Source organism: Oratosquilla oratoria, chromosome 23, assembly GCF_046742065.1.
Source record: "Oratosquilla oratoria isolate Oo_2021 chromosome 23, ASM4674206v1, whole genome shotgun sequence".
NCBI classification, from domain to species: Eukaryota; Metazoa; Arthropoda; class Malacostraca; order Stomatopoda; family Squillidae; genus Oratosquilla; species Oratosquilla oratoria.
The window spans coordinates 9,043,371-9,064,531 of NC_134799.1; the positions used below are offsets into that span (position 1 = coordinate 9,043,371).

The 21,161-nt window shown below is 45.8% G+C and overlaps 1 protein-coding gene across 2 annotated transcripts in view; it reads right to left on the bottom strand.

Annotated features, from left to right (window-relative positions):
• LOC143037958 (tyrosine-protein kinase CSK-like) overlaps window positions 1–21,161 on the bottom strand; it is a 712,082-nt gene that overhangs the window by 394,268 nt on the left and 296,653 nt on the right. The window lies entirely within an intron of this gene.

Here is a 21,161-nt window from a genome sequence, read left to right on the forward strand (position 1 = left end):
CCGGACCGAAATGCTGCAGCAGTTTCCATACATTCACATTATTTCAGTACAACGTTTTTCTTCCTCCTCCTCCTCCTCCGCCTCTTCTTCCTTCTCCACTGCCTCTTCCTCCTCCTCCTCCTCTTCCTCCGTCTCCACTTCCTTCTCCACTACCTCCTCCTCCTACCCTCCCTCTATTACCTTCGCCTTCTCCTCCATTTCGTCTCCTCCTCCTCTCCTCCACTGCCTCCTCTTCCTTCTCCACAGCCTCCTCCTTTTCTCTCCTTCTCCTCCTCCTCCTCCTCTCCCTCCATTGCTTTTGCTTCCTCCTTCACCTCGTCTCTTCCTCCTCCACCAGTACCTGCTCATTCTTGCTCTCCTCATCGACCTCCTCCGGACTTCCTCCATTTCTTCGTCCTCCTCCTCCTCCTCTTTCACCTCTTCCTCATCTCCCTACTCCTTCACCTCTATTCCTCCTCTATCACTACCTCCTCATTCTTCGTCTCCTCCTTACTGTCCTCCTAGCTTTCTCCTCTTCCTCTTCTTCCTCCTCCTCGACCTCTTCCTCTTCTTCCTCCTCCTCGACCTCTTCCTCTTCTTCCTCCTTTTCGACCTCCTCCTCTTCTTCCTCCTACCCGACTTCTTCCTCTTTTTTCCTTCTTTCTCGACCTCTTTCCCTTATTCCTCTTCCTTCTCCTCGACCTCTTCCTTATCTTCGTTCTTCTCCTCGAACTTTTCCTTTTCTTCCTCCTCCTCACTCCTCTTCCCCCATAATGTTCTCCGCTTCTCTACAATTAGAATATTCACCTCTTCCTATTTTTTCTCCTCCTCCTCGACCTCTTCTTTCTTCTCGACATCTTCCTCTTCCCCTTCTATATCCTCCTCCTCGACCTCTTTCTCTTACTCCTCCTTTCCTTCTCTTCTTCCTGATATCTTCCTTTTTCTCCTTCTCCTCCTCCTCGATCTCATTCTCTTACTCCTCCTCCTTCTCCTCGACCTCGTCCTTTTCTTCTTCCTTCTTCTTGACATCTTCCTCTTCCTCGTTCTCCTCACTCCTGCGCCTCCATAATGCCCTCAGCCTCTCTACACCTCGAATGCATATTCACGCCTTCCTCTTCCTCTTCCTCCTCCTCGACCCTCTACTCTTTTTCTTCCTCTTCCTCGTCCTCAGCCTCCATAATGCCCTCCGTCTCTCTACACCTAGAATGCATATTCACGTCTTATTCTTCCTCCTCCTCCTCCTCCTCCTCCTCCATTATGTCTTCTGTCTCTGCACCTCTAATGCAAATTCAGATCTTCCTCTTCCTCCTTTTTTTCTCTTCTTCTTCCTCCTCCTTTCTCCCTCTTCCTCTCCTCCTACTCAGCCTCCAAAATGTCCTCCGTCTCTCTGCACCTCGAATGCGTATTCACGTTTTCCTTTTCCTCCTTCTTCTCGACCTCCAACTGCTCTTTTCCCTCCTCCTCAGCCTCCATAAAGCCCTCCGTTCTCTGCACCTTGAATGCATATTCACGTCTTCCTCCTCCTACTCCTCCTCCTCCTCGACCTCCTATTCCTCTTTTTTTCTCCTCCTCCTCCTCCTCGACCTCCTATTCCTCTTTTTTTCCTCCTCCTCCTCTGCCTCCATAATGCCTCTCTGCACCTTCTTCTTCCTCCTCCTCGACCTCCTACTCCTTTTTTCCTCTTCTCCCTCTTTCTTAGCTTCCATAATGCCCTCTGTCTCCCTATACTTTCCTCCTCCTCTTCCTCCTACTCCTCTTTTTCCTCTTCTCCCTCTTCCTTAGCTTCCATAATGCCCTCTGTCTCTCTATACTTTCCTCCTCCTCCTCCTCCTCCTCGACTTCCTACTCCTCTTTTTCCTCTTCCCCCTCTTCCTTAGCTCCCAAAATGCCCTCTGTCTCTCTATACTTTCTTCCTCCTCCTCCTCCTCCTCGACCTCCTACTCCTCTTTTTCTTCCTCCTCCTCCTCGACCTCCTACTCCTCTTTTTCTTCCTCCTCCTCCTCCTCCTCCTCAGCCTCCATAATGCCCTCCGTCTCTCTGCACCTCGAACGCACATTCACAAATTACACTTTACCGAGTTAGACTCGGGGCCTTATTCAATTAATCCGCTGCAACAGGAAATTTACGCTTTTCCTCGTCCTCTAGTCCCGTTCGCCTCCGCCATTTCTCGCCCCGCTTCGCATCGCTTCCCCTCGATTCGCCTAGCTTGGCATCGCTTCGTGTTGCCAAGCTTTAAGACTTTAACCATTTCACGGCCCACGTCGACTAACGAGTTTTATACTGACTAAAGCCAAGCGACTCTATTCAGTGAAATGAGCCAATTCTCTCGGGGCAGTTAGTTGGTAGTCATCCTTAAGGTAATCAAAAAAAAAAAAAAAAAAAAAAAAAATATATATATATATATATATATAGTATGTATATATATATATATATATATATATATATATATATATATATATATATATATATATATATATATATATATATATATACACACATAATAATAATAATAATAATAATAATAATAATAATAATGATAATAATAATAATAAATAACAGAATGAATCCCCTGGAGCAGAGGAGCTCCTAAGGTGAGTAAAATTGGCGCCAGTACATAAATAGATTAATAAATAAATAAATAAATAAATAAAAACGTGGTCACTGAGCTTTGACTGATAAACAGACATTTCGGGCACGGTGGTACGCTTAAAGATTTTTACTGTGTAAGGACACACGCTCGAATGTTTTGACCCACCCAGAAGTTTTCATGATAATCCAAATGCTTTGTTCGATTTCTTTTCCTTTACTGTTGAAGAAAATTACCTAATTTTGAACAAAATACTGCATTCGAAAACATATCACGTACACGAAGAAAAAAAACAAAAAACATACTGACTCTAGCATCCCTCAAGAACTCTAGCAAGGGTCGAAACTTTTGCTCGTGACTGCGGTTGGAGGGAGAAGTGGGGGGGGGGGTCTCAGGTCTGCAACGTGGACTCGACCGCAAAGGACCACTCCCTCCCACAACCGCCCACCCTTCAGGACAAACTCAAGACCTCCAGCATCTCAGTCTCGAAGTCCCTTCGACCTCCAGGCTCATTCTCGCAGTCCCTTCGATCTCCAGGTTCCCGGTCTCGAAGTCCCTTGTATCTCCAGGCTCCCGGTCTCGAAGTCCCTTCGATCACCAGGTTCTCGGTCTCGAAATCTCTTCGATCACCAAGCTCCCGGTCTCGAAATTTCTTCGATTTCCAGGCTCCCAGTTCCGAAGTCTCTTCGATCACCTGGCTCCCGGACTCAAATTGTCTTCGATCTCCAGCCTCCCGGTCTCGAAGTCCATTTGATCTCCAGGCTCCCGGTCTCAAAAGTTCCTTTGATCTCCAACCTCCCAGTCTCGAAGTCCTTTCGATCTCCAGGCTCTCAGTTTCGAAATGTCCTCGATCTCCAGGCTCCCGGTCTCGAAATATCTTCTATCACCAGGCTCCCGGTCTCAAAGTCCCCTCGATCCCCAGGTTCCCGGTCTCGAAATGTCTTCGATTTCCAGTCTCTTCGATCACCAGGCTTCCGGTCTCGAAGTGTCTTCGATCTCCAGGCTCCCAGTCTCGAAGTCCCTTCGATCACCAGGCTCTCGATCTCGAAGTCTTTGATCTTCAGGTTTCCGGTCTCTAAAGGTCTTCGATCTCCAGGCTTCCGGTCTCGAAGTCCTTACGAACTCTAGGCTCCCGATCTCGAAATGTCTTCGGTCTCCAGGGTTCCGGTATCGAAGTCCCTTCGATTTCCAGGCTCCCTGTCTCGAAACGTCTTCGATCTCCAGGCTCCCGGTCTCGAAGTCCCTTCGTTCTTCAGGCTCTCGGTTTCGAAGTCCCTTCGATCTCCAGGCTACCGTTCTCGAAGTGCCTTCAATCTCCAGGCTCCGGGCCTCGAAGTCCCTTCGATCTCCAGGCTTCCGGTCTTGAAGTGTCTTAGATCAAGTTACCGGTCTCGAAATATCTTCGATCTCCAGGCTCCCGTTCTCGAAATGTCTTTCTATCTCCTGGCACCAGGTCTCAAAGTCCCTTCGATCACCAGGCTCCCGGTCTCGAAGTCCCTTCGATCTTCAGGTTTCCGGTCTTGAAGTGTTTTTGATCTTCAGGCTCCCGGCCTCGAAGTCCCTTCGATCTCCAGGCTCCCGGTCTCGAAATGTCTTCTATCTCCAGGCTTTCGGTCTCGAAGTCCCTTCAATCTCCAGGCTTCTGGTCTCGAAATGACTTTGATCTCCAGGCTCCCGATCTCGAAGTCCCTTCGCTCTCCAGGCTCCCGGTCTCGAAATGTCTTCGATCTGCAGGCTCCCGGTCTCGAAGTCCTTTTGATCTCCAGGCTCCCGGTCTTGAAGTGTCTTTGACTCCAGGCTTCCTGTCTCGAAATGTTTTCGATTTCCAGGCTCCCGGTCTCTAAGTCCCTTCGATCGCCAGAATCCCGGTCTCGAAGTGTCTTCGATCTCCAGGTTCCTGGTCTCGAACTCCCTTCGATCCCTAGGCTCCCGGTCTCGAAATATCTTCGATCTCCAGAATCCCAGTCTCGAAGTCCCTTCGATCTCTAGGCTCCCGTTCTCGAAGTGTCTTTGATCTCCAGGCGTCTCGAAGTGTCTTCGATGTCCAGGCTCCCGGTCTCGAAGTCCCTTTGATCTCCAGACTACCGATCTCGAAGTCCCTTTGCTCTCCAGGCTCCCGGTCTCGAAGTGTCTTTGATCTCCAGGTTCACGGTCTCAAAATGTCTTTGATCTCCAGGCTCCCGGTCTCGATGTGTATCCGATATCCAGGCTCCCGGCCTCGAAGTCCCTTCGATCACCAGGCTCCCGGTCCCAAAGTCCCTTTGATCTCCAAGCTCCCGGTCTCGAGTTGTCTTCGATCTCCAGGTTCCCGGTCTCGAAATGTCTTCGATTTCCAAGCTCTTGGTCTCAAAATGTCTTTGATCTCGAGGCTCCTGATCTCCAAATGTCTTCGATCTCCAGGCTCCCGGTCTCGAAGTCCCTTCGATCACCAGGCTCCCGGTCTCGAATTCCCTTCGATCTCCAGACTCCGGTCTTTAAGTCCCTTTGATCTCCAGGCTGTCTCGAAATGTCTTCGATCTCCAGCCTCCTGGTCTCGAAATATCTCCGATCTTCAGGTTCCTGTTCTCGAAGTCTCTTCGATCTCCAGGCTCCCGATCTCGAAATGTCTTCGGTCTCCAGGCTCCTGGTCTCGAAATGTCTCCGTTCTCCTGCCTCCTGGTCTCGAAATGTCTCCGATCACAAGGCTCCCGGTCTCGAAGTCCCTTCGATCTCCAGGCTCCCGGTGTCGAAGTCCATTTGATCTCCATGCTTTCGGTCTCGATGTCTTTTATCTTCAGACTCCCATTCTCGAAGTACCTTCGATCTCCAGGCTCCCGGTCTCGAAATGTCTTCGATCTCCAGGCTCCCGATCTCGAAATGTCTTCGAAGTCCCTTCGATCTCCAGGCTCCCGGTCTCGAAATGTCTTCGATCTCCAGGCTCCCGATCTCGAAATGTCTTCGAAGTCCCTTCGATTTCCAGGCTCCCGGTCTCGAAATGTCTTCGATCTCCAGGCTATCGGTCTCGAAGTCCCTTAGATCTCTAGGCTCCCGGTCTCGAAGTCCCTTCGATCACCAGGCTCCCGGTCTCGAAATGTCTTCGATCTCCGGGCTCCTGGTCTCGAAGTCCCTTCAATCACCAGGCTCCCCGTCTCGAAATATCTTCGATCTCCGGGCTATCGGTCTCGAAGTCCCTTTGATCTCCAGGCTCCCGGTGTCGAAGTTCCTACAATCTCCAGGCGCCAGGTCTCGAAGTCCCTACGATCTCCAGGCTCCCTGTCTCGAAGTCCCTTCGATCCCCAGGCTCCCGGTCTCGAAGTACCTTCGATTTCCAGGCTCCCGGTCTCGAAGTGTCTTCGATCTCCACGCTCCCGGTCTCGAAATGTGTTCGATCTCAAGCTCCCGTCTCGAAGTCTTTGATCTCGAGGTTCCCGGTCTCAAAATGTCTTCTATCTCTAGGTTCCAGGTCTCGAAATATCTTCGATCTCCAGGCTCCCAGTCTCGAAGTCCCTTCGATCTCCAGGCTCCCGGTCTCGAAGTGTCTTTGATCTCCAAGCTCCCGATTTCGAATTGTCTTCGATCTCCAGGCTCCCATTCTCGAAGTGTCTTCGATATCCAGGCTCCCGTTCTTGAAGTGTCTTTGATCTCCAGGCTCAGGCTCTCGAAGTGTCTTCGTTCTACAGAGTCTCGATCTCGTCTCCTTGTCTCTTGGTCTCCTTTCGTCCTCCGGACCGTTCTCTAACACCGTCCCGGTCTCCCAAACTCTCGGTCCCCGTCTGCAGCATTTTCACCCATCGTCTATCCCATCTCTCACAAATGGTCAACACTCGCCGTCCTTCATAACATAACAATCACCAATGGCCATCAGTCTTCACATAACCCCCGCCGTCCTTCACTTCATAACATAACATAACGTAGCATAATACTCAATCAGCCACTACAGCACATAACGTACAAAAGCACAATAAGATAGTACTTTATCAATTGTTATATACATGCATACACATTGTAATTCTTCTTGGGGCAAGCAACTGTAAATAAAAAGACTACAGTACACACAGTACAAAAGCACAAATAGGCTACACAAATGCTACTAAACAATTTAATATTACAGAACTGTTACAGCATCGCAGAAACAAATAAATTTGAATTTTCCCCTTACATCTTCGTGTCTTCCCTCTTTCTCCCCTCCCTTCATCCCCCCCCAATTCCCGTTCTCCCCTGATTCTCCCCTGATTCCCCCTCCCCACTCCTTTTCCATCTTCATCCCTTTTCCCCTTTCTTCCCTCCTTCATCCCCCAATTCCCCTTTATTTCCTGACCCTCCCTCTCCCCTCCCTCTTCATCCCAACTCCTCCTTCCTCCCTCCTCCCACATTCCCTCGTCTCCCCATCTGGCTCCCCTCATGAATTCAGGGCCGATATGAGGCACGTCTGGCCAACCGGGCCATATGGGATGGAAAGGGAGAAAATATTAGAGGGAAAAAAATAATGGAGATAACATAAACGGAATTCTGTAATGCGGAACAGGTTGACAGCTCAACGAGGAAAGGTATAGAAATAGAGGGAGGGAGAGAGAGAGGAGAGAGAGAGGAGAGAGAGAGGAAGAGAGAGAGCGAAGAGGAAGGAAGACAGAGAGAAAGAGAAAGAGAGATGATGGTGGGTGATATTGAAGAAAATGATAACGATGATAATTCTAAAGACCACAACAACGACAATGATGATGATGATATTAACGATGATGATATGGTGGTGGTGGTGGTGCTGATAAGGATGACGACATCGATAACGATGACGATGACGATGGTGTTGATGAGTGATAATGCTGACGATAACGAAGATGATAATACTGACGTTGATGATGACGATGACAATGATGATAATGATGATGACAACGATAACCTTGCAGGGGTACCTGGGGTTGGGGGTATATGATGTTGAAACAGGAGCATCCATTCCCCCCCCTTCCCCCACCCCAGCCTCCCCCCTTTCCTCCCCCCTCCCCCCCCAAAACTTACACCTTCCGGTCTTCTCCGGCCACATAATGAGAACTCGTTATCGGTAATGACCTCCATCTGACCACCTTTTATCCTTTTAACGACCTCCCCCCTCCCCCACCCCCGCCACCCAATTTTATAATTTTACCCCCTCTCCCCCCAAATCACCCCCCAACCTTCCCTCCCCACACACTTTCCCTCCTTTACCTATTCAAGACCAGTGGTCAGTTTAGTATTTTTTCCTTACTAAAACAGATTATTTTTTCGTTTAAAGAGCTGGGAGTAATAAAGTTAATAGAAACTCCCCCTCTCGCCATTATTCAACTGCTAACTACGATGATAATGGTGATGATCATGATGGGCGTGATAAAAATGCTAATGATGATGATGATAATGATGATGGTGACAATAATGATGATGATGATGATGTTAACGATGATGATGGTATTGATGATGGTGATGCTAATAATGATGACGATGGTGGTGGTAATGATGATGATGATGATGATGACGATGCTGGTGGTAATGATGATGATGATGACGATGCTGGTGGTAATGATGATGATGATCATCATGGGTAATAATGGAACCTAGTATTCTGTATTGAAAATCTCAATAAATCAGGAAATCCCCATTATTCTCTTCCGAAATACAGAACACTCCGAACACCAGAATCGTTTTCGAAGCACATTTCCGTTCCGAATACTGGAGAACAATATGCAGGGCTTAAGTGGAAAGTGAGGAGCCTCATACACCAGGAGACGCTGAGTAGCTGCGGCCGAAGCCGTCACCTTTACCCTATGATGCACTTTGGGGACTGTTGGGGCAGGTCACAGAGAGCCACTACTGGGAATCTGAGAAAGTGCGGGATTCGAACCCACAAGTGAGCGCAAGACCATCAAGCACGCTTCCGATGACGTCACCAACACGACTTAGATCCACTTGTAAGTACTACACCGTCTAGCGTCTTCCGCGAAGAAGTAGCAAGTGGATTCAAGCCGAACACTGGCAATACGACCAAGTTTTCGAGGTCGTAAACGCCTCGTAAATTTACGACCCAAAGATATAATACGCCTCTCACACGTCCCGAAGGAGATATTAGTCACTTTAGAAGTGGTGGCAGCTGTATACACATGTTTCTCTCGCCCTCTCGCCCATCTCGAAGCCCTTTTCCTGTGTAGACATTCGCTGATAAGGTTATATACTTGTGTTGTTTGAAAAGTACTTATGGAGTCTTGTTCAGCTGCAATGATTGTAGTTGTGAATATAACAAAAAACCAGTACAACCAGATCGTATCTTAGGTGGTGAAGATGGTGAGGAGCCTACGCCAGGAGGCGCTAAGTAGCTGCGGCCGAAGCCGTCACCTTTGCCCTATGATGCGCTTTGGAGGACTGTTGGAGCAGGAAAGAAAGTCACTGCTGGGAATCGAAGAGGAGTGCGGGACTCGAACCCACAATGTGAGACTATCAAGCACACTTCCGATGACGCCACCAGCGCACATTTTAGGGATTTAAGGGCGCCATAAAAGATCCCTTTACAATCGAATTACCACACAAAACACGGTTGCATCAAAACACGTCAAGGCCAAACTAAACTCAATAAACTCAGAACACCCAAGGATAGGCCTCCTCCACCATCACATTTTCCTTCTCCTCCTCCTCTTCCTCTCCCTCCATCTCTTCCTATTTCTCCTCCTTCATCTCTTCCTCTTCCTCCTCCTCCTCCTCCTACCAACGAGACCATCCACTGACCCAATCCCATAGCATCCAGGTCAAATCCCACCTGACCTCGTACATAACCCAGCCCACATGAAAACCCTTGACATAGGGACCATAACCGTAGGTAACCGCGCCATACATATCACCCGAGGACCGCACGTCTACCGCACCGAGCGCCCGCACCTATCCCACGTCCGGCTGTGCTATATGCACAAGGGTCCCATGGCTATCATGATGTTACGACCACCTTACGAGACCCGCTGGCGAAGAAACCACCCACAAAGAGGAAGAGGAGAAGAAGAAGAAGAAGAAGGAGGAGGAGGAGGAGGAGGAGGAGGAGGAAGAGGAGGAGGATGGTGCTAAAGAATGATGATGAAGAGGTCGTCTGCAGATCAGGACACGTCCCACGGACCAAGGGGTGGGGTGGGGGGAGAACGAAGAAGGGGACGTGAGGGAAGAAGAATGGGGAAGTAAACTAGATGGTCCTGGAAAGGATGGAAGAGTTATAGGATTTTCTCTCTCTCTCTCTCTCTCTCTCTCTCTCTCTCTCTCTCTCTCTGTGTGTGTGTGTGTGTGTGTGTGTGTGTGTGTGTGTGTGTGTGTGTGTGTGTGTGTGTGTGTGTGTTTAATTATATTTACTTAACTGTAGTATACAGGAAAAGGAGCAACGCTCGTTGGGTCCCGTCTCCTGTGTGTGTGTGTGTGTGTGTGTGTGTGTGTGTGTGTGTGTGTGTGTGTGTGTGTAAAATTCACCAAGATAATTCACCATTGTCTTGGATCACGTGTTGAACTCGTGATCGGCAGCTACTACTTTCCCGGGTGAGAGCTCAGAGCTTATGTATGACCGACCTATGGTAATATTGCGTGTGTGTGTGTGTGTGTGTGTGTGTGTGTGTGTGTGTGTGTGTGTGTGTGTGTGCACGCAAGCGTATGCGTATATGTGTAAATGTGTGTACATGTGTGTGCAGACATGTACAAGTTACGAAGAGCGGTGGAACAGTAATTACAAATATTAAGGAGCACTGGAGAAGATCTCCAACTAGTCCGTCTGGAACGCGCGCAGACAAAGACGACACCGTCACGACGACGCAATTAATTACCTTTATTCTGGTCAGACACCTGATCAGCTACTAGCGACAGCCATTTCCCTAGATGTACACGCACAGGGGGCAAAGGTGACGGCTTAGGCCATTCCTAGGCGCCTGGCTCGTTTACAACCCTCTCTCTCTCTCTCTCTCTCTCTCTCTCTCTCTCTCTCTCTCTCTCTCTCTCTCTCTCTCTCTCTCTCTCTCTCTCTCTCTTCCCACGCGCCTCTCCCTCCTACGCACCTCTCCTTCCCTCCCCCTTCCTCTATCCCACACACATCTTCCTCCACCCTCCCTCCCTCTCCTCCCCTTCCTCTCTTTCCTCCCACGCATCAACACCCTTCCTCCCTCCCTCCCCCTCCCCTTCCTCCCACGTATCAACCCCGTTCCCCCTTGAATAATAAACCTCACCTCTCAGAATATTACGAAGGACATTTACAAATGACAGTCGGCTTTTAGTTCAATTGTAATTTGCTGGGCCCCGGCTTGTGTACGCCAGCTTGTGTACGCCATTGCTCAATCAAGCTCTACGACTTTTGCCGACTACGGTACTCTATGTTTAATACGCAGAGTACACATTGTACGTTCGGTCATTTCAACACACACACAGAGTACGGAAGATTATTATTGTGAATGTGAGTATTTGTAGCCGTGTGTGCGTGGTCGCCGTTTGCAAGGATTGCACCTAATCAGATACGCGTGTGTGTATGTTTTATGTATGTGTCTTGGGTGTGTGTGGGTGGGTGTGATTCACCATGGTCTTGGATCACGTGTTGGACTTATGATCGACAGCTATTTTCCTCCCGGAAGAGAGCTCAGAGCTCATATATGACCGATCTATGGGTCATATACGTATGTCTGTGTGTGTGTGCGTGTCTTATGTGTGTGTGTGTGTGTGTGTGTGTGTGTGTGTGTGTGTGTGTGTTTGTGTGTGTGTGTGTGTCTGTTTTATATGTGTTTAGTGTGTACGTGTTTTGTGTGCACGTGTTTTGTGTTTGTGTGTGTTTTATATGTGTTTTGTGTGTATGTGTGTGTTTTGTATGTACGTGTTTTGTGTATGTGTGTGTGTGTGTGTGTGTGTGTGTGTGTGTGTGTGTGTGTGTGTGTGTGTGTGTGTGTGTTTAGGTGCGCGAGTGCCTGTGCACGGCAACTAATTACCATCTACTGTATACGAAGGTATGCGTACAATTAAACTCACCCAATCCTCTAAGTATTAGTTTGTAATTACATTCGAGAGACCCGACAGGACAACAAACACACACACACACCTGCAAAAGGAAAAATCGGGCATTAGAGTATGTATATACCAAATGGTCCTTTTTCCCCCTTGCAAAGGGGTAGCCGAAACATCATGATCAGGGGAGCAAAAATATGGGGACGGGGAACCCCTCAACCAGGCTCCTCATACTGCCCCCATTTAATAGTCAATTACAACACGCATGAAACTCTGAGGCAGTACTCTTATCCATCGCCTCAGGAGCATGAGAAAAGAATGGATGTCCCAAGGATAGTATAGGATATGTATATATATATATACTGAATATATATATTTATATATATATAGGTATATTATATACACACACACACACACACACATATATATATATATATATATATATAAATATATATACACACACACACTCGTATATATATATATCCTATACTATCCTTAAGATATCCATTCTTATATATATATATATATATATATATATATATATATATATATATATATATATATATATGTACAACACTGAATGGGTCCCAGTGAACAGATTTACATTTATCAACCATAATTCACTTTAATTCTAAGCCATCTACATCTAGAAACTCGAGGAGGCTTAAATGCAGAAATTGAAACGTGGTACAGCCAAGATACACACACACACACACACACACACACATATATATATATATATATATATATATATATATATATATATATATATATATATATTAAAAGTTAACATGGGATTCAACACTTCCATTCGAGTGGTGATTTTTGTCTCAGCAAAAGAATGCTGAGTAACTCTGGTCCTTTGAGGTGCCCCTAAAGAATTGACTGCACACATAACTTTACCAAGGTTGACGCAAACAAGGTCATCATACTAAGGCAAAAGGACAGGACTCACAGTAATGGATTTAAATTGGACAAATTTAGATTTAAGAAGGAAATAGGAAATAATTGGTTTACTAATAGGGTGGTCAATGAATGGAATAGACTTAGTTACCATGTAGTGAGCACTGACACCATCGGTTGTTTTAAGAAACGGTTAGACAACTTTATGGATGGGGATGACCTGGTGGTAATAGACATGGAAGTGCCTAGTGTAGGCCTTATGGTCTCTTGCAATCTCCTTCATTCTTATGTTCTTATGAAACCAATATCCAAGTGTGGAGGAAACATTAGTTTTAATGATAGATAATCTAAAGATAAACACACAATGACATTTCCTAATCGATTTACTAATTGCCTAATTCACCAATTGCCTAATTTACTAATTGCCTGATTAACAGCCTTCTTTCTTTATCATCATCTTTGGTTACTTCAAACTCATCCATCTCACCCTGGTCTGTGACCACACAAGTATGCACAGAAACTCCTCCCCCTTGGTGAGCACGTGATTGGCCGGCTACAGCAAAGCGTGTGACGTCACAGTTCTGGGTTTGTTAATTACGGATATCGTGCGTTGCAAGGGAGGATCAGGGCTATGTTGCAAGGGACCAGGGCTATGTTGCAAGATAGGATCAGGACTATATTGAAAGGGAGGGGGCTATGTTGCAATGGACGTGGCTTAAGTTGTAAGGGACTAAAGTTGCAGGTAGGGCTATGGTGCAAGGGACCAGGGCTACGTTGCATGGGAGGATCAGGGCTATGCTGCAATGGACGTGGCTTAAGTTGTAAGCTAAAGTTGAAAGGGTCCAGGGCTATGTTGCAAGGGACCAGGGATAAAGTTGCAAAGGACCAGGGCAAAAATTGCAAGGGACCATGCTAAAATCGCACGGGAGGATCAGGGCTATGTTGCAAGGGGCAAGGGTTATGTTGCAAGGAATCAGGGCTATGTTGCAAGGGTCCAGGGCTATTTCATAAGGGACCAGGGCTATGTTGAAGGGGGCCAGAAAAAAAGTTGCAAGGGACCAGGGCTGTGTTATAATGGCCAAGGCCAAAATTGCACGGGAGGATCAGGGTTATGTTGTAAGGGATCAGGGCTACATTGCACGGGAGGACCAGGGCTATGTTACAAGAGGCCTGGGCTGTGTCGCAAGGGACGAGGCTAAAATTGCACGGGAGGATAAGCGCTATGTTGCAAGGGACCAGGGCTACACTGCAAGGGAAGACCAGGGCTACGTTGTAAGGGACCAGGGCTGTGTTGCAAGGGACGAGGCTAAAATTGCACGGGAGGATCAGGACTCCATTGCAGCTTTATCCCTGGTCCCTTGCAAGGGCTCAGGGCTAAAGTTCCAAGGGACCAGGTCTACGCTACAAGCGATCGTACTCTAGTTGTAAGACGATCATGTTCGAGTTTAAAGGAACCGGTTTAAGCTAAAGTGAACTAAACTTAAATTTTCAGTCTCGAAGTTGCAAGGGATCGAGTTATGGATGAAGGGAACGAGTTTAAGGCGCTCGGGACCGAGTTTAGGAAACTGGCTTCCTTACTGACTTACATGAGAATTGCTACTTTACGGTACGTCATGTTGACGTCACCCACTTCCTTTGGCTTCCGTCACCCGACTGTCATGACCACACCTCAACCTGTCTTCTCAAAGGATTACAAAGGCGGAGCATGCCGAGAGGAGACCATTTGGTCCATAACTAGGTCGGATGCGAAAAAATATATAATGATAAATAAAAATAGATAAATAAAAATTATAGTAACATAAATAATAATAAATAAAATAAATAAATGCATAGGTATAGTTAAATAATAAACAGGTAAATAGTACATAATAACAAATTGACAGATAAATAATAATAAATGAAAATCAAGCAAATAATAAGCAGACAAATAATAACAAATAAATAAACAAATAATATAAAATAAATGACAGTCATTACACCTTCTTGCTTAGATGTTTATCTACACGAATCTCACCCCTTCCGCACTCGCCCCCCAGATGAATAAAATCCCCAGACGAAACGAGAGGGACTTTTAAGTGTTTTGAAGATGTTCATCCGGTAATGGTGTCAACCTGTGATGTTCCGGTTGGCGTCATACGACTTTATTCAGTTTGAAGAAATCCCTTCGTCTTCCGATAATGCGTAGTCCGCCTCAAGGTCGTTAGCTATTACTGATCAGGTCAATGAATGAATGAATAAATAAATGAATAAACGAATGAAGGACCTTGTGCCTTTTCTTGTAACTTTATCCTTCCTTAGCACTTAACCCTTCAAGGGCCAAACGTTTCCGTTAAGGCAGAAACGTTTTTCTTTTCAGTTGAACAAAATGGTTTTGCGTTGGCAAGAACCAGATAATCTAAGTGGACCTCTTCCTTCTTCTTCTTCTTCTTCTTCTCCCGTTCCTCCTCTTATTTCTCTAACTCTTACGCCTCTTTCTCGCCCTCCACCATCCTTCAGTTCCTCTTCTTCCTCCGCCTCCTATTCTCTTCCTCCTCCTGCTCCTATACCTTTTTTTTCAAACTCTTCCACCTCCTCCTCCTCTCCCTCTTTTTCCTCCGCCTCCTCTTTCCTTTCCTCCTCTTCCCTCTCCTCCTCCTCCTCCTCCTTTTCCACCACCTACTCCCTTCCCCCTCATCATGCTGCTTCTCCCCCCCACCCCACCCCTCCTCCAATCTCTTCCCTTCCCGACGCATCCTCCCACAACTAATCACTCTCGTCCCTCCCCCTTCCCTCCTCCTCATCCCGTCCTCCTCACAGTTCGTTATTTTTTCCTCCTTCTCCGCTTCCCTCCTTCATCATCCTCTTCTCTCCCCTTTCCAGCCTCCTCACCCTTCCGAACCGGATGGAACTTTTCCTTTCGTTTCCAATGGCGTCAGGCGATTTCATTCATCTCCGTGGTATCCTTTCTGTAATGAAGGGGTGAAAGCCTCTCTCGGCCCCTTCCGTAACGGGTGGAACTTTTCCTTCGATTATGTCCGGCGCCAGGCTGTCTTATCCATTTCAATAGCAACTCCAAGACAGTGCGGGCATTAACTTCCTAGTTTCCGAGCTCCTCCTCTTCATCCCCCCCCCCCTACTTCCCTTTCGTACATGAACCACACACTAGTCTTTCAGCAATGGCCGCTTCTGTATGATGGGCTGCAATGGCAGTGAATATATATATATATATATATATATATATATATATATATATATATATATATATTAGATTGCACTAATGTCGTAACACATTGGTAAAATTTAAACTTAGAACCCACTGTCGGTGGAAAAAGATAAGTTTAAATATATATATATATATATATATATATATATATATATATATATATATATATATATATAGAGAGAGAGAGAGAGAGAGAGAGAGAGAGAGAGAGAGAGAGAGAACAATTCGCTAGTAGCAGCGATGTAATTCTAACAATTAGGCCCGGCTGTCGCGTAGCTTTGAACTCGAGTCCCTCTGAGTGGAAGTCCCAAACGTTACCTCTTCGCCACTCAGATCGCCCTACATTTTCGAAACCTTATACATATATATCAAAAGCTTTGTTGAAGTTTACAAAAATGAGAACATTATTTTAACTTGTACGAAGTTCTTTCAGCACTTCGGACGGGAAGGCAAAGGATACTGACAAGTTACCGAGGTTAATTTCGCTATTTTACACGTCCTTCGAGCCAATCAGGGGCAATTTACAGGAGCTCCTGTTCATTGTGCGCTGGTGGCGTGATCTTAAGTATGCTGGTCTAGCACTCGCTTAGTTGTGGGTTCGAATCCCACACTTCTCTTCGATTCCCAGAAGTGAGTGTTTATTACCTGTCCCTATAGTCCCCAAAGCGCACATAGTGACCTGAGTTCTCAAGCGGGAATATGCTAAAATATCTATAGACTAAGGTCCTTCTCCCCCTTATAAAGGAAGTAGCCAAGTCAAAAACCTAGTACCCACTCCCATCCACCACCTCAGCTCCTCATGGATGATGGTTCATCCCTGTATCCCGCCCTCTGCCCTGGATCAGAAGCAATGCAGCAAGACACAGCATATCCACAGCAAGGTCGCTTCACTTAAATTGGCGATCCCACCCTCTCCATCTCTTCCCGCATAAAAAAAAAAAAAAAAAAAAAAAAAAGGCGGGGGAGATCCCTTCGGGCTGCGTCAAAATATCATTTATACATAACCACTCCCTACCTCCCTCCCTTCCTTGCATGGCAGTATTATCTATACACAGCCATTCTTCACTCACCCTTATCTCCTGCCTTCCCTTCCTTGCTCAACGCTCCTTTCACCTCATCCATCTCATCCTCGGTCGTCCCTTCAAGTTCACTCACTCCACCTTTGCCTCCCACACCTCTTTTAATAATCTTTCTTAACTCATTCTTTCCTTGTGTCCAAACCATCCCAATACTCTTTCATTAGCACTATCTGCGATCTCCTTTTCCACCCCAGCTCTCTTTCTCACTCTATTCAACCCCTAATATACTTCTCATAGATTTCATCTCAAACTGCAGCTGAAATTATGATACACTGGCAAAAATAATGCTAAATCTTTAGTTCGTACGTTTGGTTGTTATATATTATTATAATATTATTTTATATAAAAAAAAATAGTTTTAGCATATGTAAATCTGGTCACCCTGGGATGGAACAACATTGTACAAAGCTCCCCACGGAGCGCCGCCACCTAACTGCTATTTGGTTGGTGGGAATTTCTTCTCATTGATGGGAGCGAACCTTCAGATTCTAGTTGAATATTCATGGAGGGTTAGTTCAAGCGAACATCAACTTGTTTATCCATCCTCAACCTCCTTTTGTCTCGTTCTCTGTACAGAATAGAGGGTTGTGTTTCCAGTTGCTGTCTAGTGAGGGAGGTGATAGGGGCACCGTGCTGCAGATGAGCTGTTATCCTTTTAAACAAAATGGTCGTTGTAAATCCCATATATTGTGAGTTAAGGCAATTGCAGTGACCAGTGTTCCAGCAACATTGATATATATATATACAGTTTAATTCTTGTAGGGGCTTTATCTGCGGGAGGCAGCTGTTCATGACCAAGCTGGAGGTTCTTGTTTTGTAAAAGATGATGAGCTTCAGACTGATGTCAGGGTCGGTTGGGGTCACGTTGTGAACAACGAAAGGCCTAAATCGATCTCAACTAAACAACTCGTTAATTTATTCTGGCTGAAGCCAGGCGATTTTATTCAGCAGCGAAGAAATAATTCTAATCTCGATTAACCTTTGCAATAGTATTCGTGATTGGCGCGTTTGTTCTGGCTGCCTGATCACAACAAATGGGCCTAATAACGTTATTCCCCTAAATCCTCCTCCTCCTCCTCCTCCTCCCCCTCATCCTCTGCATCATTAACGCTTCCTCCTCCCCCTGCCCCTCCTCCACCTCCTCCGACATCCGATGCTGATTCTCCTTCACCCTTATGTTTATTCCAAATGCCGCCAGACGATTTATTTGGCTGAGGGGGGGAACTTCATGGACCTAATGCATTTAAACCTTTTCCAAAGTGTGTCACGCTATATATATGCTATTCAGGAAGTCGCTAGCCGATCTAATTAATCTAAAACCAGACATATACGCTTAATTTTGACGGACGGTCCGGCTTAGGTGATAATTATTTCATACACTGATATTCGTTTCTGTTCTATGATTCACTGATATTCTGCGAATATTATATACAACAAGGCCAATGTATTACAGAGCAGCCTCTAGACTAAAAACGTCTCATATTCACTGTATTCTACCTAATGAATACAGAATACTTGTGTCCAATAATGAGTTGGACATGCGTATGCAATGGCCGTAGAAATAATTAATTCCATTCATATTCAAAACCATTACCGTCTCTATGGACGTATGTGTCGATGGCGGGTACTTGTTTTCCAGGAAAATTCCCTCGAGATACTCGACGTTATTTTTTTTTTTTTTCTTCAAGAGCGACACCGGACCAGGAAGCCCTCGACTTACTCCATTACTTTGTCTAATTCCTTCGCCAATATTTTCCTTCCGGCCTGCAGCCGCCATCTCGCTACGATGACTCAGACGTCGGTGAGGAGTGCCGAGGAGCAGTGCCACTTCGAGGGCGACCTGGGCGTGGCACTAGACCTTACCCCCCCCCCAAAAAAAAAGGTAAAAGTGCCATTGATGCCCCGAAATTTAAACTTTCATTGCCCTAAAGATATTACTCATATGTATTATATATATATATATATATATATATATATATATATATATATATATATACATAGGCCAGCATACATATACTAAAGGTTTTCCCCCCTTATATGGGAGGTAGTCAAAAAACGTAGGCATAAAAACCACTCCCACCCATTCCATCTCTAACATACTCCACTTCCCTCCACCCTACCTCTAATACATACATACATACACACACAATATATATATACATATATATATATATACACACCCACACATATGTATAGGCTTGTATACAGGTATAGGAAGACAAAGGAAGAGAAATAGAGGCCTTTCCAAGTGCCTTTAGGAACAAAGTTACACTGGAGCAGTTCGCTTAATAAAGGCAATTCCAATGCTCCGTGTTTCCTTTCCTTTGAGTTTCCATATATACATATAAACCCACTATATTATATATATATATATATATATATATATATATATATATATATATACACATATATACATACTTTTATACATAATCATAATTATGTATTGTAGCTATTCCAGCAGCACATTCAGGCGCTTAATCAGGAAGGTAAAAACAAGTTCGTGCTGAACCGGGTAGCCTCTGATTAAAATCTCACTTCCTATACATTTATATATAATCATTCCTATATAACAATTTCACATTTCCTCCCGCCGGCCACGCGCCCTCAACTGCAGCCGGCCACGTTTTGAACAAAATTGAACAAAATTGAAAACGTGAGGCGGTGGGCGAGGCCGCAACATTTTTTTTTAGATGAACATTTCTTCTACCTGCCGTTAGGCGATTTTATTCAACTGAAGTAACCCGTATGTATGGGCATGTGGCACGTTTCCCTGATGTTGATCCTATTCAGCGTAGGCTCCACAAGAGACAAACCATCGATGGAGGAGACGAAGAAGGAGACACCCAAAGAAATCATGGCTGAGGAAAGTTGACAGTACCTGTCGAGAATTGTTTAGGGTAGGAAGGAAGGGTGAATGCATGGGAGCTTGCTCGGAGAGACCGTGGAGGGGACTGACGTCGGCGTGTGGGTGAAGTAACGCGCTCCCTGGCGTATGATGGCCCAATTAATGATGATTGATGACGAAGGAACCCCCCCCCCATGTGCAATTTATATATTAAATCCTACATGCAGTCGATGTATGTAGCCTGAAGGGGTGGTCTCCAGTTTTGAAAAGGGTCCCTACAGATCGCGACCCACCATCAAGGGAGTGAAATCCCCTTCACCTGCATAAAATCACATGTATTTAACCAGAACAGAATACATAAAAGATGTCTCCGTAACAAAGGGGTTTAGAGTTTAACCACATATGCATATCGGGGGTTAAATATCTGGATCAGCTGACCCTTTGACATGCGGAATCGGTAACATCAACAAAGCTGCAGCAACCTTATGTAAACACATAAACATAAATGTACATACACCTACACATTCATCAACACACGTACATGTGTACGTAAGTATATCTTCTCCCTGCTAATGATAATGATTTTATTCACTGATCATGTGTACATACATGAATATACGTATACATACACATGTATATTTTCTCCCTGCAAATATTATACATTTCTATTCGAGGGGGGAGGGGGCAAAATAGTCATTTAAAATTAGAAGAAATAAGTGAGCCTACGCCAGGGGGCGCTGAGTAGCTACGGCCGAAGCAGTTACCTTTGCCCTACGGTGCACCTCGGGGACTGTTAGTACAGATGGTAACACTGTCACTGCCGGGAGTCGGAGAGGAGTGCGGGATTCGAACCCACAACTAAGCGAATGCCAGACCAGCAAGCACGCTTCCGATGACGCCACCAGCGCACACCTAGCCATAATAGAATGTATAATGCGCGTCACTATGATGACCTGGACACTGTGACGTCACATGACCGTGTCCGGACGCGCCTGGCGACACATTATGAATTAATCACACGTCGGCACCGGCTGAGTGCCAGCCCCCTTTGGCACCGCCAGTGCCAGGACGAGCCGACCCCCAATCAAGTATTCGACCTCGGAATAAAATCGTCCAGTGTCAATTGTAACATGGAACTCAACCAGCCAGGATAATGATGGTGATGGTGGTGGTGGTGGTGGTGGTGGTGATGATGATGATGATGATGATGATGATGATGATGATGATGATGATGATGATGATGATGATGATGATGATGATGATGATGATGATGATTGTTATTATTGCCATTATTATTATTATTTTCGGCGTAACGGGAGCCCAGCTCTCTTCACGTTTTTCAATTAAATAGTCACAACCGTTTCGATAACTTAAACCGTTTCCCCCACCTTAACCTTGTTCTGGTTAACACCAGGCGATACTACTCGATAAAAAAAAAAAAAAAAACCACACTCGTGGCTTTTGGCCGACTCTTTAAGCATTTACTTCTGGTTTCCGCCAGGATATTTCATTCAGATTTGAGGAACCACTCCGAGTGTTCGTGGGTTAATGAGGTTAACCAATCCCTTCACTATTAAAGGTTAAGCTTCTGACGAGTCCTAATGAGGGACGATTAGG